The sequence below is a fragment of the Agelaius tricolor genome, unplaced genomic scaffold, assembly GCF_023055355.1.
Source record: "Agelaius tricolor isolate 1412-34295 unplaced genomic scaffold, bAgeTri1.0.p SCAF_1, whole genome shotgun sequence".
NCBI classification, from domain to species: domain Eukaryota; kingdom Metazoa; phylum Chordata; class Aves; order Passeriformes; family Icteridae; genus Agelaius; species Agelaius tricolor.
Genome location: NW_027269261.1, coordinates 113,509,539 through 113,532,309, shown reverse-complemented (window position 1 = coordinate 113,532,309; position 22,771 = coordinate 113,509,539). Strand labels below are relative to the sequence as shown.

The 22,771-nt window shown below is 46.9% G+C and overlaps 1 protein-coding gene across 9 annotated transcripts in view; it reads left to right on the top strand.

The window, feature by feature from the left end:
- EXTL3 (exostosin like glycosyltransferase 3) overlaps nucleotides 1–22,771 on the top strand; it is a 148,901-nt gene that overhangs the window by 18,226 nt on the left and 107,904 nt on the right. For 5 of the 9 annotated variants that reach the window (XM_071447860.1, XM_071447866.1, XM_071447836.1 and 2 more), the window contains exon 1: nucleotides 2,363–2,705. The exons of the other annotated variants lie outside the window; for them this stretch is intronic. The gene's annotated coding sequence lies outside the window, so the exon portion shown is untranslated. Of the gene's footprint in view, nucleotides 1–2,362; nucleotides 2,706–22,771 lie in introns of those variants that run through there. 9 annotated transcript variants of the gene reach the window in all.

Genomic DNA, 22,771 nt, shown 5'->3' with positions numbered 1-22,771 from the left:
TGAAATGATACAGAAGTGTCTAAAGAGGTTCTGTCAGCAGAATTCCACTCTGGTTTGGGTTGGAGGGGACCTTGAAGCTCCTCCAGTGCCACCTCCTGCCATGGGCAAGGAGAGCTTCCAAGCTTCCACCCTCCCAGGTTGCTCCAAGCCCCATCTCCAACCTGGCCTTGGACATTTCTTGGGATGGGGCAACCACAGCTTCTCTGGGAATTCTATTCCAGGGCCTCACCACCCTCACAGGGAAGAATTTCTTCCTAAAAGTTGAACAGAAGGCCAACATCTAAACTGTGGCTGCTTTTTAGGTGGCTTTGCTTTGCATTTGCACACTTCCCTACAGTAGGATTAGTGTTTTTAGTCCTCCACCCTGTCAGCTTCAACTCAAGGTCACCACGAAGTTTCCAAGTCTCTAACAGGATTGGCAGTGTGAATTGAGTCTGTTCCTTTGGGAAAACAGGTTTGGAAGCTGATAGGAGTGAAAGGCTTTTCCTTGCCAGGAAAGTGTCGAGCAACTTTATCGGCAACTTATTTTCTTATTTAAATCATTATTAATCATAGATTATAGACCCTGCCCTTCAGGATCCATTTCTGATGTGGAAATTTTACATCTATATGAGAAATAAAAGCCCAGATGGCAGGAAAGGTGGGAAATGAGGGTATTTGAATACAGTAGTTTTTCTTTTGGGATAAGCAGAAGGCAGAGGAGCAGTGGATTTTTCACTTGGTAGAAGGGAAGCTAAAAACTCCTCTTAAAAACCAATTCCTGTAAGAGGAAGAAGGGGAAACACACAGAGAAGGGGATTAAATCTGAAGGTGTCTCCGTCAGTATAATCTGTAATAGCCTTGATAGTGCTTCCTGAAAGGGAGACTTGCCAGACCGACTACTGATCCTGACAGCTTTTCTTTTGGGAGCTGGGAGAAGAATTGTTCTCCTGAGTTGTCCCTGAAGTGATTCTCCACTGGTGTTTCCTCCTCAGTGAGGACCTGAAGGGAATGATTGTCCTCCTGTTTCTTCCTGCAGAGCTCCAAGTAGATCAGGGTGGAATACAAAACCCCGAGCCGTGGCACAGTGGAAACAGATGTGTGTGGTAGGACAACGTGGGTGTGTTCAGTGATTTGAATGTTAATTTAGCCTTTCTACTGTGCCATAGTCATAGTCTTTTTTAAATTTTTGTCCTGATAAAATATATAAAAAGTATTGTTTCTCCTTTGAACCTGCAGTACCTATTCCTGCCCTTCTGTACAGCACGTTCCCTGCGGCGAGATTGGATTTTTTTATTGTTTATCAAAGGGCAGACCTGTGCCCCCGCCTCAACCCCTCGCTGGTTTTTCATCTCAAAATAAGAGTTAGTTTCTCCTTGCATTCTTTACACATGTGTAAATGACTGTTAAAAAGTGCAGACTGATGGAAAAGTGGTTTTTTCGCCGCTTTGAAGTGCTCATGTTTTATTAAAGCTGAGATTCTTGGAGCTTTTTGGCCAGAAACACACCCCCCTCTTTACTCCTGGAGATAAACCCCCATTTCTTCCTTTGAAAAACTCTCTAATTCCCCCTAAGTTGTCATATTGTGTGTTTTGGTGTGGGATTTGATTGCCATAGATACAAATACGTTTCATGGAGCTCCTAATACATAAAATTAGAATGCATAGACAGAAGACTGGACCTTTGCGACGTGGTTTGGTTGTGAGAAGATGCTGGCACTGTTACTTGCCTTTCCCCCCCTCCTTTATTTCTTCATTGGTTTTTCCCCCCTCTTTTGCTTCAGTTACCATCTGTTGCATGCTATGTTTGGTACTCGCTTATTTCTACATGGCTTCTCTGACTTCACAACATTGAACCACTGATGCTGTTCATGCCAACCCTCCAGCGTGGATCTGGATGTTATTTTGTAACAAACTCCAAACCATAGTGGTATTTTAGTATCTGCTGATCAGTTTCCCACAACACAGTTGTTTTCCTAACCCTTTTTACCAGGAGGCACCTGTACGTCTCTCAGGGGGTCAGTGGCAATCATTGTGTCCACATCACTATAGGCCTGAAGCATGACGGAGCTCCATGGCGGCATCCTCACGGAATTCTTGGGGGATACAAAGCACTTTATGGACTGTCTGAGCTCCAGCAGGACACTCTAACAGGGTTTTAGGGGACACACAGAGTTGCTCGCCCAAACGGCCGAGCTGCGGCTGCCCCTTCGAGGCAGCATCGCAGGCTGCCAGCATGGCGGCTCTTCCATGAGGGGAGCGGAGGGTGTGAGGGACGGGGGGCGCGCGCCCTCATTTTCGGCGGGAAATCGCTCCCGGGCGCGGTGCGCGTGCGCAGTGGCGAGAGCCGAGCTGGGGGAAGCTTCGGCTGTTCCCGGCAGGTTCCGGAGGCGAGTCTCGCTGCTCCCCGCCCTCAACCCTTCGGGTATCTCCGCCCCCGCTTCGCCTATCTCCGCCTCCGCTTCGGCTATCGCCGCCTCTCTTCGTTAAGTTCCGCCGTCACTTCGGCAACTTCCGCCGGTTCGGTCGGAAATGGCCGAAGACGTGCGAGACCCAGCGGTTTAAGGGGAGAAGACCGGCCGGCTTCTCGGAATAAACCAACTGTGTCCGGCCCGTGGGGGGGGGAGCAGGGGAGGGCGGACGGAGCGGGAAGACGAGGTAGCGGCTATGGCTCCCCCCCCAGCCACTCGCGGCTCTGCCGAGAGGGCGAAGTGAGGGCGCCGAGAGGTAGGAGCGGACCGTACCACGCGCGGGGAGAGGGGGAGGAAGGTGGGAGAGCGGTAACACCCCCCCCCCCCCTGAACCCCCCCGCGGCAGCCCGTGGGGCCGGGTAAGGCGGGAATGGTACAGTCCGGGGGAAGCCCCCTGGAGCGGCGGCGTGGGGGGGGCTCGGCTTGGGCGTCCCTGCGGGGCTGGAGGGGGGCGCGGGGTCCCTGAGGGCCGGAGGAGCTCTGAGCGGGGGTCCCTCAAGGCTGGGGGGACTGCGAGAGGGGAGATCCCTTAGGGCTGGAGAGAGCTGTGAGCGGGGATCCTTCAGGGCTGGGGGGGCTGTGAGCGAGGATCCGTCAGGGCTGGGGGCACGGTGGCGAGAGGTTCCTGAGAGCTGGGGGGGGGGGGTCTGTGAGGGGGGTCCTTCAGGGATGGGGGTTTGTGAGGGGGTCGCTCAGTGATGAGGGTTTGTGAGGGGGTTGCTCAGTGATGAGGGTTTGTGAGGGGGGGTCCCTCAGGGCTGGGGGTTTGTGAGGGGGTCCCTCAGGGATGGAGGTTTGTGAGGGGGTCGCTCAGGGATGAGGGTTTGTGAGGGGGTCGCTCAGTGATGAGGGTTTGTAAGGGGATCCCTCAGGGCTGGGGGCACGGTGCAGGAGCTCCCTCAGGGCTGGGGGTTCCTTCAGGGCTGGTGAGGCTGTGAGGAGAGTCCCTCAGCTCACGGGTGAGAAGCATTATGGGGATGTTGCATTATGGGGATGTCACACTGCAAGGGGGGACCCCCACAAGGCTGGGAGAGCCCCTCAGGGCCGGTGGGCTGTGAGAGTCCCTCACAGCATGAGGGGCACTGTGGGGGTCTCACAGAGTGAGGGACATTGTGGAGGGATCCCCACAAGCCTGGGGACCCTCATGCAGGAGGGCTGTGGTGCCCAGGTGCTGCCGACAGGCTCCAGCCTTCCTACCTGTCCTCCCTCCTGCATCCAGCAAAAATCCTGAGACCTTCTTGTCCCGCCTGTGGATCCCCCAGCGTTTCAGGGACCATCACATCTACCCTGGCCAGTGCAGCTCCATTTCTCCTACTCTGAGGCAGTGCCTGAGTTCTGCTCCTTGTGGTTCTTGCTGGGGTTCTGCCTTGTGAGCTGGTGAATACAGCAAGGACCAGGCTGCCCTTGCTCTGGGCTTCTTAGTGTGGCTGGTATTGTGCTCCTGTGAGTTATTTACTAAAGTTGAGGTTCGTGTTATTATTTTTTCCCACATGATGTCCTTTCCTGCTCAAAAAACATCGGGGTCTTTACCAACAATTTTACCTGTGTGGTGATGGTACCTTAATGCTGCCAGGCTAATGCCCCGTTACGCTGATCCAAACCCAAACAATTTGGAGCCTGAAGGGGCTGGAAATGGTTCAAATGGTATTAAGGATTCACAGAGATGCTGAGAAGCACTTTAGATAAGCTGTTCTGTTGCTCTGTGTGTGTGTGTTAAAATCCAAGCACTGACCAGTTTCTGACCTCTTGTTGCTTTTATGTGAGTCTGATAGACCACGTGCGTTGATACCATGGTATGATAACTTTCAAGTGCCTGGGTTTCTTGTGCTGCCAGCCTCACATGTGTGTGAAGAAGATTAAGTAACTTTGTTTCCTGAGAGGAGTGTCACATGCAGGTGATTATCTGAGATATTTCTGTTCTCATGGAGAAATAAATCTATGATATCCGAGATAGTAACATCTTGGAACGTGGGTTGGCGGGTTTTATCAAGTACTGAGTAATCTTAAACTCGTTTCTATGCAGAAATAGCACCAGAAATGAACCACAGTCTGATTATGTGATGATGGGGAGAGAGATTTGTCTCCCCCTGACAAATCCCTTAACTTCACCTACCATCTGAGAGCCCAGTTGTTATCATGCAGTGTTATCTGTACCCACTCAGGCCTTTGGGATGCCTCTGCTTTTCCATTTCTCATTCCAGAAATGGAAGTTTGCATGGGTTCAGCTCGGTGTTCAGGGATTCTGGAGCTGGGATAGTTGCCTGCCTTCATTGAGCAAATTTTTCCAGCAGCTCAGCTGTGGTACAGACAGTTCTTGAACTTCTTGCTGTTGTGTTGCAGAAGGGAAGTCCAGAGCAGTTTTCTGGAATCCTCTGGTTTTTCAAGTGGGGACTGTTAGCTCTCGTGTTTGTTTACACGTGAGGATGGATTTTGGCAGTTGTCAAGTCAGAGCAAAAGCAGCAAATGCTGGGAATAAGGAAAACATGATTGTTGAATTCCCTTCACTTAGGCTGGCTCTCAATGATACATGGCAAAATTGGAGGTTGGTTTGTGTGCTGTTCAGATGGCCTGGGAAAGATATCATCATCATCATCATCATCATCATCATCATCATCATCATCATCATCATCATCTTCCCTTGAATATTTGTGGATCTCTGGCACTGTTTAGCTGATGAGTTGGATGTTGTTGATGCATTCCCAAGTTTTGTTTGCCTATGGGGAGCCAGAGTCCTTCCTGAGCCTGCTTCCCACGGCCATTAATTCTTGAAATGCCCTGACACCTTCAGCTTCAGTTTTTAGTGTCTCTCTCCTTCTGGTCATGTATATTTTGTGTGTATTTGTTGTTTTTCCCTTCCAGTCTCTGTTGCCTGGTTTTTTTCTCCTTGCTCTTTGGCTCCTGTCCCCTCTCCCAGTTGCCTTGCCTGTTTTCCCAGGGCATTGCTCCTGCTGCCCCCAGCAATGTTTTCACCAGGCTGGGGATTGCAGCTAACCACAGATGTTACCTGTTTGATGCCAAGACCACAGCAGCCCTGTGTGAATTGGTTCCTGCTCCAGAGACAATTTTTCTGCTTTGGAGACCCCACAGGAGCAGTGAACTGGAAGGGACCTCGTGGTCATTGGCTCCTGTCTCATCACCAGAGATTTTTCCTGCAATCTGTGCTAAATGCCTTTATTTTTTGAGAAGGAGCAGACTGTGAACATTTTGAAGCTGCTCCTAACTCTGGGTGGAGTATTTGGTGTTAGTCCTAATGAGCAAAACCCCCAACAAGCAAAATAATGGGGGTTTTTTGTTGTTTACATGTGAAAAAGACAAGTGTAACTCATAGGCTTGTTTGGAATATGCTGCTCTATACTGAAAATACAAAAAAAAAAAAAAAAAAATTCTGCTGCTGTGTGGCTTGGCAGTGGGGAAAGCATTCCCATGGGATTTGGGGGATGCAGCTGGGGCCTCCAGTTGTCTCCTACAACCTGTACTGACACAGGCTGTGCTTGCTGGGCTAAAGCCAGCACGGGGCTATGAGCTGCAGTTGTGGGGCTGCAATCCTCAAAAGCAGAGTTTTCTTCTTGGAGAACACTTGGAAGTGCTGCTCACTGGGGCTCTCCGTGCTTGAGTTTGGCTCTTGCAGCTCAGCTGCACATGCAAATCCTGGTGGTGGATGCTGCCTGAGAAGAGGTGCAAAGCCAGTTTGAGGTTTTGGGGTTTGTTTAGGAAGGATAAAGACAGAAACATCTGCAGCTCATCCATCCCCGGGCTGCCTGGGTGTAGGAAGTCTGACCCACCAGGTAAATTGATGCTATTACAGCACTTGCAGGGCCAGTTTTGAAGTGCAAATTGAAATCCCGTTTCTGTGAAGTCGTTGCTGTTTGTTAATTGGTGCCTGTTACCGGCAGGAGCAGTTTAGAGGTCTGACTAATCCATCTGGGATGAAAGAGGGCAGGTTTAGGTTACATTTTAGGAAAGAATTCTTTGCTGGGAGGGTGGTGAGGCCCTGGCACAGGGTGCCCAGAGAAGCTGTGGCTGCCCCTGGATCCATGGAAATGTCCAAGGCCAGGCTGGACAGGGCTTGGCTCAACCTGGGATGGTGGAAAGTGTCCCTGCCCATGGCAGGGGGTGGAATTGGGATGAGCTTTAATGTCCCTCCCAACCCAAACCATGCTGGGATTTGATGATCTGTCCCTGCTAATTGGTGGTAAATGGATAATGGCTTCTCAGGGCTCTGTTGACATAACCAATAACTCTACAAAGTGATCTGTTCCTCAAGGGTAAAATTGAGTGAAATACAGAACATTGAGACTTATAAATCAATCAGATCAATCCTGGATGGTTTTTTTGTGTGGGACAGAACCCTAAACCTCCAAACCAGCAGTTCACCTGTAGCCACTAATGGCCATAAGGACTATTTTAAAGCACATATTCTTAATGAGTCTCAGATTTTCTGCTCTTACACTCAGCTTCTTAAATGACTGGAATCTTGTTGCCTGGAGTCTGTGTTTTCTCTGCTGTCCTCTGCCCTCCCCTTTCCCTGTGAATTTTGGTGCATTAAGAAAATGTGCCACTTTTCTAATTCAAATGTCTGTGGTATCAGAACATGGGATTAACCCATGGATTCTAAGAAACACTTTTCAAGTTTCTTCTAACAGGAAATGTTAAGAACATTCCCCAGTGCAAAAGTAACATTTTTATTCCCCTGCTTTGCACAGTGCCCAGCTGCTTGGTCTTTTACCTGTCTTGTCTCATAAAATGCTTTCTTTTATGGTTCAAAATGCTTCCAGGTATCTTCTCATCTGACTTCTGTCTTAGGGACAGTGACAGTGCAGGCAGCCTGAGGTTTGTTTTCCTTCCTGTTGTGTTTTGGTACCAGCATTGCCTGAAGTGTGGGCTCCAACATCTGCCTCTGGATGAGCTGTTTTCCTGTTCAGTGTAACAAAGTCATCTCAAATCTGTGCTGGAATATTTGGCATCCATGGATTCATCTGGAAGTGAGTTCTATTTGTTGAAAGGCCACAGTGCCACAGAGCAGGAAGTGCATTGCTCTGCCCATGCACTGCCTTCCTCAGGGAATGCTTTTTGACAGGTTGGGTACTTTGTAAATCCAGACAAAGAAATGATGAATTCAAATTTGGACACTTAATGTGAAAATTGGCTTCTCTGCTTATTAAAACAATATAATTAAAACCATCCACCATCCTCCATTACTGTCCCATCAACACATCTCCATTTCCAACCTTTTGGGCCTGGATTTGATGGAATTGAGCGTGTCACTGAACGTGGGAAAAGCTTCTTTTATCTTTCCCCCCTCTTTATGCAGCGCCTCCACACCGGGCGTAACGCGGGAGCGCTCGGGGCTGGGATTCGTGCACGTCTCTCGGTGCTTCTATTACGGGCACGAGGAAGTCATTATGCTGCAGGTCTGCTCTGGGGAGGCACTCGGTGGGAAGTGATGTGTTCTGGGTTGTGTTGGTGGGGAGTGGAGTGGAGGATATGCTGGGGAGTGCTGCTGACACGCAGATGATGCCTGGAAAAGGTTGGCGTGGAAGCGTTGGAGCTTGTGATGAGAAGAAGCTGCCAAACAAGTGGGGAGCCTCAGAGTTGAGAGCAGAACCTAAATATATAAAGAAATGCTGTGAGCCTCTTTCTGAGGGGTCTGGAAAGCCTAAGCAGAGCAGTCCTGAATTCCCTTTCTGTTTGCAGGGAAACTTGTGAGGGTCTGCAAGTAAAATAGGTGTGAAACCTTTGATATAAGTTGGATCAACCTGGGATGGGGAAAAGTGTCCCTGCTCATGGCAGGGGGTGGAATGGGATGAGCTTTAAGGTCCCTCCCAAGCTAAACCATCACACATCAAAGCTGTGATGTGTGACCAGAAGTCAGAACTGTAGGATCTTATCTTCCTCATTTAGAGGTAATTTGCTGATCATTTGATACAGGAACCCACTGACTCCCAGAAATGCATTGTACATCTAATAATACGTGTCAGGGAATAGGTTAGCATCGTTCTCAGATAATTAATAAAGATAGCACTTCCATAGCAAATAGGAAGGAAAAAAAACCCAACCCGTGCATTGTTTAGCTAAGATATTTCTTTCCTTAGGCATCTCTCCTGGGAAGACCTTGGTGCTTCTAAATGAATCTGCCGCCTACCTTGTGTACCATCATTTTAATGTGGGGATTGAGGAGGAGCCAACTATGGGAAAAGCAGCCAGAGATGGATGCCCTGGAAAGGTGCCACTAATTACTGTGGCAGCTGACAATTAGCTGTTAAGCCTTTCCTTGCAAAGTTCTCAACGGTGCATCCCGAAACAAAAACAAGGACCTGGAGAAAGGGGAGAGCTGGCCTTGTACTGATTTTGTGGGGTGATTGTTAAAAGCAGAAGGTGGAGCTGATTCTGAGGCGGTTCCCTTCCAGCAGAGCAAGTCAGATTTGATGGACCCAGAAGCGTTTTGGTTTTTTTTGCTGCTGGGCTCTGCAAACTTCTTACACTCCTTACCTTTAAAATAGGTTTGAGGCTGTCAATTCTTCACAGGGAAAGCTGTAAATTACTAACATCTTCAAAGTGTCATTGTTGATGTGAATCTGAGAATTTTTAACAAAAATCAAGATGTAATAAAAAAAGATTCAAAGAAATCCTGCAGTTGGTTTCTTGCATTTGCCTCCAGGGTTCTTCTGACTCTGTTTTTACTTTGTGGCAATGATGAATAGCAGGAAGCCTTTTGCCAGTGTCTCAAGGGTGTAGTTAGTTAGGAGTAACGATTGAGCTGGAGCTGGCAGGTACCTCAAGGTTTTTGTACACAAGCTGATCTCCCTCCATCCCTCAGGGCTCAGACCTGCTCTTTCTCTGGAAATGACTTTTACATCGTTGGGACAACGATGATTTTGATTAGAAAGGCCAAGCTAGAGAATTATTTCTCCCTTTTCGAATGAGATGTTGGGGAAGATGTTTTGGCGTGCACGGAGTGTTTGACTGAGCTTGTGTTTGTTGAGCTCAGGTGGCAATGCCAGGAGCATCTCCATGGGTACTTTACAGCAGCATGAGCCAGGCTTTGCTCTGACTTGTGTCTCTGTGTAATTCCTTGGCCTTGGAAGGAGTGACCTGGAACGTGCACACAGATCTGGCTCCTGTTTCCGTGCACATCTCTGATCTCTGCTGCGTGCGCCGACACGCGAGCCCCGGCTCCCAGCAGCTCTCCCTGGGACACAGAGTGGCAGCTGCTTGACAAATGCAATGGAGCAAGTGTTAGAAAAAGAACCAAAGCGAATTGCCTCTCCTCAGAATTGATTAAAGCAGGAGCAGGATTTGGAATGCTTCTTGTGTGCTCCGTGTTCCTGTGCAGGGGAGTCTTTCTTGGACACTTTGCTGTCCCTCTACCTATTCTTAGCCTGTTTACCAAAAGCTGTTGTATGTGCATCAAGAGATCTCCCTGTTCAGGCTGTTTGTGTGTTTATGTGGAGTCTTTTGAGGAGAGAGGGAATTATGTCCTTTTCTGTCACCTCCTCCTCCTTCTGCTCAGGATATACAGGTTAACGTTTCCATAGTATCTGAGTGCACGGCAGAGCGTCTGTGAGGCAGGGAGGTACTGCCTGGTTACTTGTTGACACTGACCTTTGAATTTGAGATTTGTGACACGGGTGAACTGATTTCACAGCCTGCTGCTAGAAGGGGTGGCCCTGGTCCCTCTCTTTCAGGTGATGTCTCAGTGCAGGAATTCAGTTTGAAAATCCAACAGCAAACTGCTTGAGGGATTTTTGGTGGGAGATGGAGAATCCCCTTAGTGGTAAGGGGGCACAAGGCAAGGGCTGGTTCCATCCTGGAGTGTCCTTGGAGGGGGATCAGAGAATAGTTTAGATTGGAAAAGCACTTGGAGATCATGGAGTCCAACCATGCCACTGCCCCATGTCCCCAAGTGCCACATCCACAGGGCTGTTAAATCCCTCCAGGGATGGAGACTCCACCCCTGCCCTGGGCAGCTGTGCCAGGGCTGCACAGCCCTTTAAGTGAAGAAATTCCTTGTTATCCAACCTAAGCCTGCCCTGGCCATTCCTCTCATCCTGTCCCTGTTCCTGGGAGCAGAGCCCGATCCCACCTGGCTTCCCTGTCCCATCAGCGAATTCCAGAGAGGGAAAAGTTCCCCCCTGAGCCTCCTTTTCTCCAGGCTGAGCCCCTTTCCCAGCTCCCTCAGCCCTCCTGGTGCTCCAGCTCCTTCCTCAGCTCCATTCCCTTCCCTGGACAGCTCCAGCCCCTCAATGTCCTTCTTGTCCCAGAGCTGTCCCCAGCACTGGAGGTGCCCCAGCAGTGCCCTGGCCCTGCTGGCCACCCTAGAGTTGGGACAAGACAGATGCCACCGGTCTCTTTGCCTGCCTTGGGCACACCTGGGCTCATGGCCACCTGCCTGTGGGCCACCTCCTCCAGGTCCTTTTCCACCCAGCAGCTTTCCAGCCCCTTTCCCTGGCAGTCCTAGGAATAACTGAGCTTGGGCAGGTGAGAAATGGGCAGTGGGACAGTGCCACAGCCACTGTGCTGTGTCAGGGAGCTGTCCCAGCACCCTTTTCTCTTCCCTGCAGCCCCAGGGTGTGCTCCCTTTATCTTTCCTGCACTCTCTTCTCTTCCCTGCAGCCCCAGGGTGTGCTCAGGATGATTTAATGAAGCACAGGGAACTCTGTTCTAGGTGAACACGCTGAATGGACAAGAATAGTTGGCTGTTGGATATGACTATGAAGGTCACCAGAATCAGATGCTCATTTTTCAGCTCCTGGGTGCAGCAGAGCTTTGTGCTGACACAGGCACTTCCTGTCAATGGGGCTGGAGTGGCACTGAGAGAAGAAAATGCCACTGGAAAAATGTGTATTGGGTACAAATTTGTCAGACTTTGAGGCTTCTTTTTGTTGCCTGACTCTTTATTCCGATGTCTCTTTGTTATGAATTCTACTTTTCTGTTTTGAGAAGTGAAATTAATAATGTCCCTTACTTCCTGTCCAGTGGGAAGGAATGTCTTCATGCTGGCCCAAGCTGAGCTGCAGATGAGACCTGTTTTGGGAACTGTTCTGCAAAAGCAGAGGAAGAAGAAACAAACAGTTCTCAATTCTCTTTGAAATGCAATTTTAATGGTTCCTTGGTAATTCGTGCAATTATTTAATCGGCTGCACCATCCCTGGGATTATTATTCTTCCCAGGTAATAACTGGAGCAGTAAAGATATCTTGTAAATTGAAAAAAAAAAAACCAAAAAGAATTGGCATATGTTGTTTGCAGTACTGCCTTTTAGTAATTGTTTGAAATGACCTTTTGGAATCTCAGAGAGAAAATTTGTTTGCTTGACTTTCTCCCAGATCAGCTCCTGGCAATCTCGATATAGAGCAAAATGGAGTTGTTTTGAGTTTTTTAATTACATTCTGACAGCAAAGCCTGTTTTTCTGTGTGCATTACTGGGTTTTTTTTTTGCTTTTTTAAAGGTTAAGCTCTGTTTGACAGGAGTTCCATAGATGAAGTTTTTGAAACTTTTTGGTGTGGTTGTTTGCCTGGATTTTTTTAAGCCAGAATTGCTTATCCTGGGTATTATTACAAAATAAATATTTATTTATTTCTTAATTGAAGGAGAAAATTCTCGCTGTATTTTTGAATGTCTAGAGATGTGATGATGAAAGGTCTGTGGGTTTTTTGTTGGTTTCATTTGTGGGTTTGCTTTGGGTTTGTGTTATTTTGCTTTTTTTTTTGTCTTTTTCAGCTTTAGAGGTTGTAATGTGATGAGATCATAGAACCTTGTCAGGTTTAGGGAAAGAAAAAAAAGATTATAATTTTTTTCTACCAAGTTCTAGCAGAGCTGTTGTGAAATCTGGTTCCTCAATGCCACTGGGCTGTGGTCAGAGCCCACTGTGGGTTTGGTTTATAGGAAAATGTCCAATATCTGAGGGCCTTGCTCCACACCAACTCTGTGTGGAACCTGCTCTTTTCATGGATGAGACCAATGATTCTTCCCTTTTCCCTTTTGAAAATTCTGGCTTTTTTTCCACTTTAAAATCTGACAACCCTCAGAGAGCAGAGGGTCAGAAAAACACATTGTGTGAAATCTCTCAGCATTCAAGTTTTCACATGAGAGCCCATTGCTCTTTGTGTTTGCTGGAGCTGCACTTGTTGAGGCTGTGAGAGCCTGGTCCTTCAGAAACACCAAAGGAAACTCTGGGAGAGCCGTGCCAAGGAGCAGGTGCTGCAAAATTCAGCTTCTGCCAACTCTGGAGAAAATTGCACTGATGGAGATCAGCATCTCTCAAGGGAAAATGAAATCTCAAAATGAGTGTCCAAGCTGGAAGTAGACAACAGATGCCAGAAATACGTCCAGTAGCTCAGTTTGGAGTTTCCCTTCCTCTCAGGCTGATCCCTCAAGGCAGCTTGGTGTCCCCAGGGACTGGAACCTGGAGTTGTTTCCACAGGGGACAGAAATGACAGGAAGAATCAAATGGGACCCAGCCACAATCAGCTGGAGCTGAGTGAGCAGCAGCTGAGTGATTTCAGCCTCCTCATCAGGCTGGTTTTGCACATCCTGACTTGAAAAAGTAGGTTTTTCATCCTTGGATCTGAACAGACAAACCTGAGGGGCTCCATATTTCCTGCTAAATTCCAGATAAGATCTTTTACTGCTTGAACTTGCAAAGCAGTTTAGGTGTGTGCTTCCCTGCTCCTGCAAAGAGCTTGATCCACCCCTTAATTTAGATGAGCTTGTTTGCAATGAACAATGTTCCTCAAGCTGTGAATACAAAAATGGTTCAGCTTTAAAAAAAAAAAAAGAAAAGAAAAAAACCCCTCCCCTGCAAACAGATGATGTAATGCCCAAGCTCCAAGTTTAAACAGTAGCTAATTTGCCAGGGGATAAACCAGGGTGAAATCTGTCAGGCTTCCCAATTTCCCACATTCACCAGAGCTTTGTTCTTTCTGCTTTCAAATGCAGGGTACATTTGTGTGTCCACACTGTGTGGTTTCCTTCAGCTTCTGCAGCCAAAGAGTTTGTCCAGGGGCAAGAGAAAATGTTGCTGTGAACCTTTTGTTGCTATAAACCTTGATATGCATCTTTTTGGTTTTAAGTTTTACTTTGTGACTGAATTAAAATCCCGAGCCACCCCTTTGATGAGCTGCAGCACAGGGTTATTTATTGTTGTCTCTTTGCAGGCACGTTCCTTTGGCCAAGCAAGATTCACTCCCTGCAAGGTCCCTGGGGCACTGCTGGCTGGGAGACTCAGCTGGTTTGGGCTGCCTGTGGATTGTTTACTTGCTGTTTGGACTCTCCTCTCCCAGCCAGTTTTGTACAAAACAAGGAACACTTAGTTTTCACACATTTTAAAAAAAATATTATATGAGCAGCTTTCTCTGCTGGTGGCAGCTCTGGTCTGTGTGTAGTGCTTGGTGTCTGCTGACAGGAGGGGATTTTGGGTGGGGTAGAGGGAGGTTTGGATCACACTCCCCCTCCTCCTCCTCCTCCTCCCTGGGATGCTCTGTTTATTGGAATTCTTCACTGACCTCTTCCTTTAATCCTCAATTTTGGCACCATTTCCCAGGGCTCGTGGTGTAAGCACAGGGCTTTGCCAGCCAGCAGGATGAACAGGGTTAGAGACATCCAGGATTTGCAGTGTCTGCCTGTGCTGGTGGAGGAGGGAAAGATGTGACACAAGAAATTGAAGTGACACTTAAAGGAATTGCTTCCATCTTCTCTGGCTTTTTCTATCAAAAAGCAAAAAATGCCATCTTCAAACTTGGAGCAGCTTCATTGTAAAAGCTGTCCCAGTGTGGGGTGAGCCTGTTTTGGGGATGTCATTACCCAGCCTGGCATGTGGGGTGGATTCAGCAGTTTTTTCTTGCTCTGAGCAGCGCTGGCTGAAAGCTCTGAGGGCTCCTTGTGCTGACGCTGCACTGGAGCACTTGGGGAGAGATCCCATCTGTGAGAGCATCTGACTCACAGCACTGAGATCTGCTGGGATGTGCTGCTTTCAAACAGCTGGATTTCAAAATCTCACCAAAATTGTGTGAGGGGTGGGAAGCTGAGGGGCTCTCCTGCAGCTGATGGTTTATTTTTTTCTGTGGTTGAAAACTAAGAGTAGTGAACCACTTGCAGTTTATGGTGGAGTTGTGCTTGATCTGTTCTGTTTATTATAATTTTATTCCCCACACTCTTCTTGCTGGTTTGACTCCTTCCTCTTTGGCATTGTTTTCACCTAAATCCTTTTCCTCAGAATTTCCCTGCTCCCTGCCAGCTGTGGAACAGCTGGGGAGACACCAGAAAACACAAATTGCTCTGAAGGGCTGCTCAGAGGGGGCACAGCTTGGCCATGGAGCCTGGATTCAGCTGGAGCTCCTCGGATGGGCTGCACCAGCCCATCTCCAGCAGCGGTGGGGATGTGCTGAGGAGCTGTGGGCTGCACACAAGGAGCCTTTTGTTTGCTTGCCTTAGCAACCCTGCCTCTCTGAAAGCTGAGATGTTCTCACTCCCGGGAATGAATGCTGGGTGTTTCTCGGGAAGCAGGCTTGCTTTGGGAGGCTGATCTCAGTAAATTGGTCTTTCTATCCCTAACCCCCTTTTTTTTTTTAATAACAGGAGGTCTCCATCCCAAAGAAGTCTGGTTATCTGGTGTTCACCCCCCTGCTCACTCTCATCTCTGTTGTATCTGTTCTGGTGGGCACGATGTGCTGAATTTCAATAAATTGTAGTTGTAGTCTTTGCTAAATATCTGTCAAATATTGACTTAGTCTGTAGGGTGAGCTGACTAAGCTGAAATTAATGGTGTAATTCCAGCTTGTTTGGCACAGGTATGGAGCCAGCTTCATTGCAGATGGCAGAGGAAATGAAGATTTTACCTTGACTGCAGCTCAAGGGGATGGGAGAGAGAAGCCTTGGGCTTATATGGCAATAAGGAAAGACTTGGTGGAGACAGAGAGGGGGAGTGTTTGTGAAGATACTGAGGGTGATAAAAACTCTTCCCAATGAATGAGGTCATAAGACAAAAATTGAGGTGGTGTTGTTAATTGTGTGCTATTACAGATGTCATGAAATGATCTTCCACATTCTGGTCCCTTGCCATACCCCTGGGATAATTTTTCAAAATCTACTGAAAATGAGATCCAAAAAAAAAAAAAAAGATGAGAGAATCTGGCTGGTTGAGGTTTTGGCCCAGATCTACAGCCTCAGTGCTGATATCTGCTGGCTTTGTGCAGGTGAACAACTCCACGTGTTCCTGAGGTGCTGCTGCAAAATGACAAAGCCCTGACACCTCCAAAGAGGCAAAGAAATGGAGATGCAAGGAGGTGTCTGAAGGGATCCAAGTGATCCAAAAGAGCTGATGGCAGAACTGGAGCTAAACCACACAGCTTCCCTCGTGTTTCAGAGCCTGTCCTTCAAACTCCTGGGAAGCTTGTGGGTTTTTGAGGTTATTTTTGAAAGATTTGTTGCTGGCATAAATGAATCTTGGAATTCAAAACAATAAAGATGCAGCTTTGGGGCCAGTCCTGCTTGAGTGACTGCAGGGATCTCGGGGCTGGTGCAGTGAATCTGATGGAATTTTATGTGAAAGGAGAGCTCATGAGTTGGTTTGGGGTTTTTTCAACACCTTTTTTCTCTTCACCCCTTAACTCTTTGCTGCAGGTAGTAAGAACTCCATTGTAACTTTCAGTTTTATGGGAGCTTTGTGCCTCCAATCGATTGGTTCCTGGCTGATCTTCAATAGCCCAAAGAGCAAATGTAATGCAGCAAATTCATTATATGCTAAAATATTTATTGTGTTACTGTAAAGGTCATTGATAGCAGTGGAGGCTCAGTAAGATGCAGCCCTGAATCTTTCCAAAGATGGGATCTGTCACCACTCTATTTTGAGAGCAGTGTTTTAAAAAGTACCTGGAATAACTCAGCCCATGCTTTTGGAGGTGTTTGGACCTTGTGTGGGTTAATAAATGACTCGTGCTGCATCTGAAAGTGAACAGCTGTGTTTAATTTTGTCATGTGTACTCCACAGGCAGATGTGGAGGGCAGAGCAAGAAGGGAATCTTAGTTTAACCTTGTTCCTTTTGGCTTGATTTAAGTAATTTACAGTGTTGTATAATAAAATCTGCACATCTGATTTCTATTCTGGTTGTAGTAGTCTGGAATTGTCAGTAATGCCCAAAGGTATTTTTGCTCCTACCTGTGTAGGAGTGAATTCTTTGTTGCCCAACATCACCTGGAAAGGTCACAATGAAAAGGCTTCCTGGCAATGAGCTGAACCCCAGAATGAAATATTTAATAAATGGATTTGGGGCTGGGAGGAACCTCTCAAACCCTTTCCAGAGGTGCAGGAGAGGTGGTGGTGTGGGACTGCTCCCACACAGAGCCCTGCATGCTGTGGGATACATTACTGACCTATTTGCTGGTCGTTTTAGCATCTGCCTGGGATTAGTTCAGCCAGCTGATCCCCAATTCTGTGCTATAATGGTGTGTCTTTAAGCATGGCTTAGATGATTGGATACTGAGGAGCATTTTGGAGTCTGGCCTTGCAAATACAGCTTGTTAATTGAAGCTGTGCTCGCCGGCAAAGCTGCCTTTTAAAGTTCTGCTGTCTGTCCTCCCCATGATGTTCCAGCCCCTCTGGTTTCTCATTGACTGCAGCCTGCCCCTCCCTCTGCTGGCCCGCGCATTTGTCACCTGTGGCCACTCCTCTGCCTGCGAGGGGCTCTTCCCTCATCACACCGAGAGTTTTCCTAATCGGGAGTGAGCGCTGAAGGGGCTGAGTTCATTGCTCAGGCTCTTTGCCTGAGTGTGCCTTTCAGGCAGCTGCAGTGAGCTTCAACAGCTTCGTCTGTCATGAGCAGACAGAGCTCTAGATAATCTAGCAAATCTCTTGATTATGAGGGTGGAAAATAATATGCTTTGATTTACAGATGTTGCTGCACAAAAAGTGCTTCTGTGAATTCTCTGAATGGCAATATCTGGGTGCTTTTGGCATCCTCAGGCTTTGAGTGCATCCATTTTCTGAACATACCCTGAATTCTGCACACTTGTCTGGACACATGTTTTACACACAAGCAGACAATTAATTACTTTTCAGTAGCATTTTAAGCCAAGTTCAGGGACTACATTGGGTCAAGGGCCTTGAAGTTTTTCAGTAAAAAAGACAAAGGATGGTGGAGGCTGTTGCCTTGTGGCTGATTACAGCCAGGTAGAAAACAGCAAGGGGGACAAAAGCATATTTTTCATTAATCCTCAAAAACACCTTTTTCTTTCCTCCAGGAAATTGTGGACAATCTTGAAAGCATTTTCTAGTGTCCCCAGCATTCAGACAGGATGTCTGATGCAGCAGGCACAGAGGTCTGACCTCTGGTGCCAGAGGTGTGCAGCTGTGCTGCAGCTACACCAGCAGCAGGAGCATTGCAGGTGTTTTGAAGGGCTTTGAAATATTTCCTCCTTTTGGGCACACCAGCTCTCTTGGTTATGGACTGACTGACAGATCTGCAGAAGATTAGGAAGTGTTTTTTCACAGCCCCTGGGGGCTGTGGTAAGCTGGAAGAAAGAGCTCCTGTGGTCTCTCCCGGCTGTGTGGCAGAGCAGTTTGTGACATGCTCAGATTGAATCTAAGCCTGGTTCTTGTTTGTGGGGTTTAGTTGTAATCTCGGTTTGCTGTGCAGCCTCACTGTGCTTTCAGTGGGAGGATAGAAATACACTTGTTCTGGTTGCAAGAGCTCCTGAATTTATGGTGTTAGCTGCTTTTCTGCTGAAGGTGAGGACAGCATTCATCTGGGAGACATTTAGGTGGGGACTTTTTTCTACAGATCTGCGTGGTGATCAAGTTACTTCATTTTTTGCCGCTCCTTTCTCGAGGTCTGCTTTATAACCAGCAGAGAAAACCACTCCTTTTCCTAAGCAGACATCTTGAACCAATGTGTTTCTGTGCTCCAGCAGTGCCTGCTGCTCATGCTGGCTGCAGAGAGAGCCAGTCCAGCTGGTTCAGGTGTGCTGGGAATTGCTTGTGGCCAGCACTCCTGAGTGAAAATGGCCAAACCCTGGCTGCTGGGTGGGTTTGTACAAACTCCTCACAGCTGCAACTTCCTCCTGCTTGGAAAAAAGAAGAGCTGATGTGGCCACTGGATCTGATGATACCCCACGGTAGCAGGTCTGAGGTTTGAAGAGTATCTGTGACATTTTAGTGAGAGGCATTTTGGAGTGGTTCAAATATCAATGAGGAAAGCTGAAATGCTTTGTTTCACTCTCATGACCCTGGGAATACTGACCAGTTTGTCAGCTGGGATCCATCTGCCAAGTGTGAAAAACGCCAGTCACTTGTTTTTAAAATTCTAAAAGTTTAATAGTAATAAAATGGTTATAAAAATAGTAATATAATTAGAGTAATAATAATTTGGACAATTTGAATTAGGACAATATGAGACAATAAATACAAAGAGTTATGGATGTCTGGGTACCTTTTTCTGGGCAACATAAGCCTGAAAAAGGACACATTAGCAAGGGACTAACTTTTAAAAACAATAACCTGTTGCATATTCATACACTTCATCCATGATGCATAAATTCCATTCAAACACAGGATTCTGTCTGGTCATCCTCAGCTTCTTCCTCTGAATCCTGACAGCACCTTCAGGGTGGGAAGAAGTTCATTTCTTCTGATAAGAGGGCAATAAATTCTTTTTCTCTGAAAGATTCAGGTGTTCTGTGGCTGCTAACTCGCTGCAAGTCCTTTCTTTAAAAAAAGTATCCTAAATAGCATGGTTTCTATTTGAGTATTTTTTATAATCTAAAACTGGATTTACCACACTACTTAAGAGAATGAACCCAGCATTACTTTCTAACACAACACATATAATATTCATTTGAATATTTGTGAAAAGCCAATCATAAAATACGCATTTTTCACCCAAGGAAAGGTCCAGCTGGATGGGATGATGTCCTGGTACCAAAGGAGGGAATGAGACAGGACATGGCTCCTTTTCCCAGTGATTTTTGTATCTCTGCTCAGATGTGCGTTGCTGGAGGAAATCACACTGAAAACGACCACAGAGCTTTCTGTTTTAACTCCCTAACTTGAGCCTGGATCGTACAAAGCAAACCCTCCGAGCCTGTGAAGGGGTTTTTGTGGAGGAATAAAGCTCATTGTCAGCTGCCGTGTTCAGACCCTTGGGAAATTGTGACCATTGTCTGGGCTATTATTGCTTAATAAAAGCTTTGCATTTCCTCATTCAGAGCCTTGAAAATCTGGTTCTGTGCTTTTAAAAATAACTCAGCGTGAGCCACAATTGGGAGCATTCACAGAGGAAATTCTTCAGCCATTTAAAACAAAGTGAAGGGAGGGGAAAAAAAAAAGCTCTCCTTAAAGTGCTTTTACTTATCCATGAAGGGTGAGTGGTGAAGAGTGAGTGTGTCCCAGCCGTGCTTCCACTGTCTGGATGGAGCACACAGGCTCTGCTCCTGCTCCTGTTTGCTTCCAGCCTTCCAGGATTTTGGGTCTAGTGCTATCCCAGCTGGGGAACCCGGGCTGGACATGCTGGATGAATCCTCTTGGGATGCTGGATTTCTTGTGGATGAGCACCTCAGGCCAGGTGGGACCTGCAGTCGCTGGTGGGGTTGATGCTCTTTGTGCTTGATGCAGAAAAAGGCTAGAAAATGGTTTTCCTTCTTTGGCCACACCAGAAAAGGTCATTTCAGGTAAAATGAGATGTTGTCATGTGCTGAAGGATGTGCAGGATTTTGGGCACCAACTCTGCAGGCTCTGTGGGGAAGGGGGCAGAGGAGGGGGTGCTGTGGGTTCATCACCCCAAAATTGGATTCCCTATAGTTCTTACTCTCCTGATTTGTCCTGGGAAATTATTACCCAGCACAGAAGCCCTGAACTATTTTGCAGATCTGCTTTGGAGGTTTGTTTCTTTCCCTCTGTGTGTTCTTGGGTTTATTTTCCTTCTGGTGTGGAAGTAATTATGTTACTTGTTTCTTAAGTTTTGGCTCCGACTAAGAAGAGGAATGTACTCAGGTTTTTTATGTTGTGGTGGTGTTTTTTCTTCCCCCAGTGCAGTTTCTGCTGTTAAAATATTCTGGACAGCAGTTGCTGCCCACGTAGAGCACACAAATGTGTGTTTAGTGGTTACAAGACATGCTTGCTCTGGGTGTGCCTCGTTGTTTTGTGCAGTGCCAGTCTCTGCCCACATGATTGGCCATCATTTATCATTGCCATCAAGCTGGGGAGATATAATTTACATTAGTAATTAGTGCTCTGTGCAGGCCAGAATTAGCTACACTGGCTCTTGATTTGGAAAGAAGTTTTCTCTTGGAGCTGTGTGTTTGTCAGGATAGAGACCAGGGTGTGAGGAGGGGATGGCACTGGGCTACTGCAGGGTTGCCAAAGACACTTGGTAGTGAAGAAAGCTGATGGCTGGGACATTGCCTGGGTTTTATTTGTGATTGGAAATGAATTATAGCAGAAAATGCCTCTTCCATGCCTCAGTTTCTCCACCAAAAACTGAATGCTGCATGATTTGCCCGAGTGTGTTCATTAGCAGGAATTACTTTCCTCCCTCTCCCTGTCTCCTGGAGCAGCTGTGATGTGCACAGGGATGTGTGGGGACAAGACACAGCCCTGCAGTAGCTGAATTCTGTCACACCATTGTGTAGTTTGGTGCTGCTTGAAATTTTATAGGTCATGTGCACCATTAAAATGATTTCCATGCCTGTGTTTGGAGAATCTGCTGTGCCCACTTTCGTTTCTATCCACATGACCGATCCAGGGCCATATGTTAAGAATATAACTGCTTTTAATTTATTTATTTTTTTTAAAAATCCATTGGTGTCTAAATCCATCTAATAAAAATGCAGACTGGAGCTCTTTAATGAGGCGTAAGTCAGTCCAGGCTCTCTTTTTTTATAAGACAAAACCACCTCACACACTGCCTTCTTTTTCTATGGACTTGTGCTTTGCATTTCTACACATTCATCATAGCATGAAGCCTCTGACAAAAGGAAATAAGAAAAGATGGTTTAAGAGACCGTTTTGCTGTGCATAAACCTGAACCTTTGCAAAGGGAAAACCCTGGGCTTCAGCAAGTGAACTGCATGAGGCTGTGTGATGACAGAAAGGAGAAATAAAAATTATAGTGCTGAGTAAGTTTAGTGTAGTTGTGAATTGTACAGCAAAGAACAGGAGCTCTTAGGAAGGGAAATATTTCCAGTTTTGCTTTGCAAAATCACAAAATTCAAGTGATGGTTGGAAGTTTTTTGCCACCAAAAAAATCTTCATTTGCTGGTTAAGCCATTGGTCAAGGCCATGCATGAGCAGCAGCATTTGGGTGGAGGCTGGGGGTGTGTGGCTGCCTCTGATTTTGGGGGCTTTGGGAGGAAATGGTTTTGCTGCAGGAACAGCAGAGAAATAAAAATTACAATGCTGAGTAAGTTTAGTGTAGTTGTGAATGGTACAGCAAAGAACAGGAGCTCTTAGGAAGAGAAATATTTCCAGTTTTGCTCCTTGCCTTTGCAAAATTACAAAATTTGCAAAGGCAATAGGAAGTGGCTTTGGGAGGAAATGGCTTTGCTGCAGGAACAGCAGAGAAATAAAAATTACAATGCTCAGTAAGTTTAGTGTAGTTGTGAATTGTACAGCAAAGAACAGGAGCTCTTAGGAAGGGAAATATTTCCAGTTTTGCTTTGCAAAATCACAAAATTCAATTGATGGTTGGAAGTTTTTTGCCACCAAAAATCTTCATTTGCTGGTTAAGCCAGTGGTCAGGGCCATGAGCAGCAGCATTTGGGTGGAGGCTGGGGGTGTGTGGCTGCCTCTGATTTTGGGGGCTTTGGGAGGAAATGGCTTTGCTGCAGGAACAGCAGAGAAATAAAAATTACAATGCTCAGTAAGTTTAGTGTAGTTGTGAATTGTACAGCAAAGAACAGGAGCTCTTAGGAAGGGAAATACTTCCAATTTTGCTCCTTGCCTTTGCAAAATCACAAAATTCAAGTGATGGTTATAAGTTTTTTGCCACCAAAAAATCTTCATTTGCTGGTTAAGCCAGTGGTCAGGGCCATGAGCAGCAGCATTTGGGTGGAGGCTGGGGGTGTGTGGCTGCCTCTGATTTTGGGGGCTTTGGGAGGAAATGGCTTTGCTGCAGGAACAGCTCAGCTCAGCTGCTTGCTGAGGTCCTGTGGCTGTGGTTTGACAGCTGAAGTCAGAGCACAGCTGTGAAATCGGACTCTGCTCACACATGGTTGTGGCTGGCTGTGAAATCCTCCGTGGTTCTGGCAGTGACAGCGCCCAGCCTCACACAGCTGGTCCAGAGTGGGGAAAAAAAGGAGATTTGCTGGTTTTGGAAGGGCCTCATCCTTTTC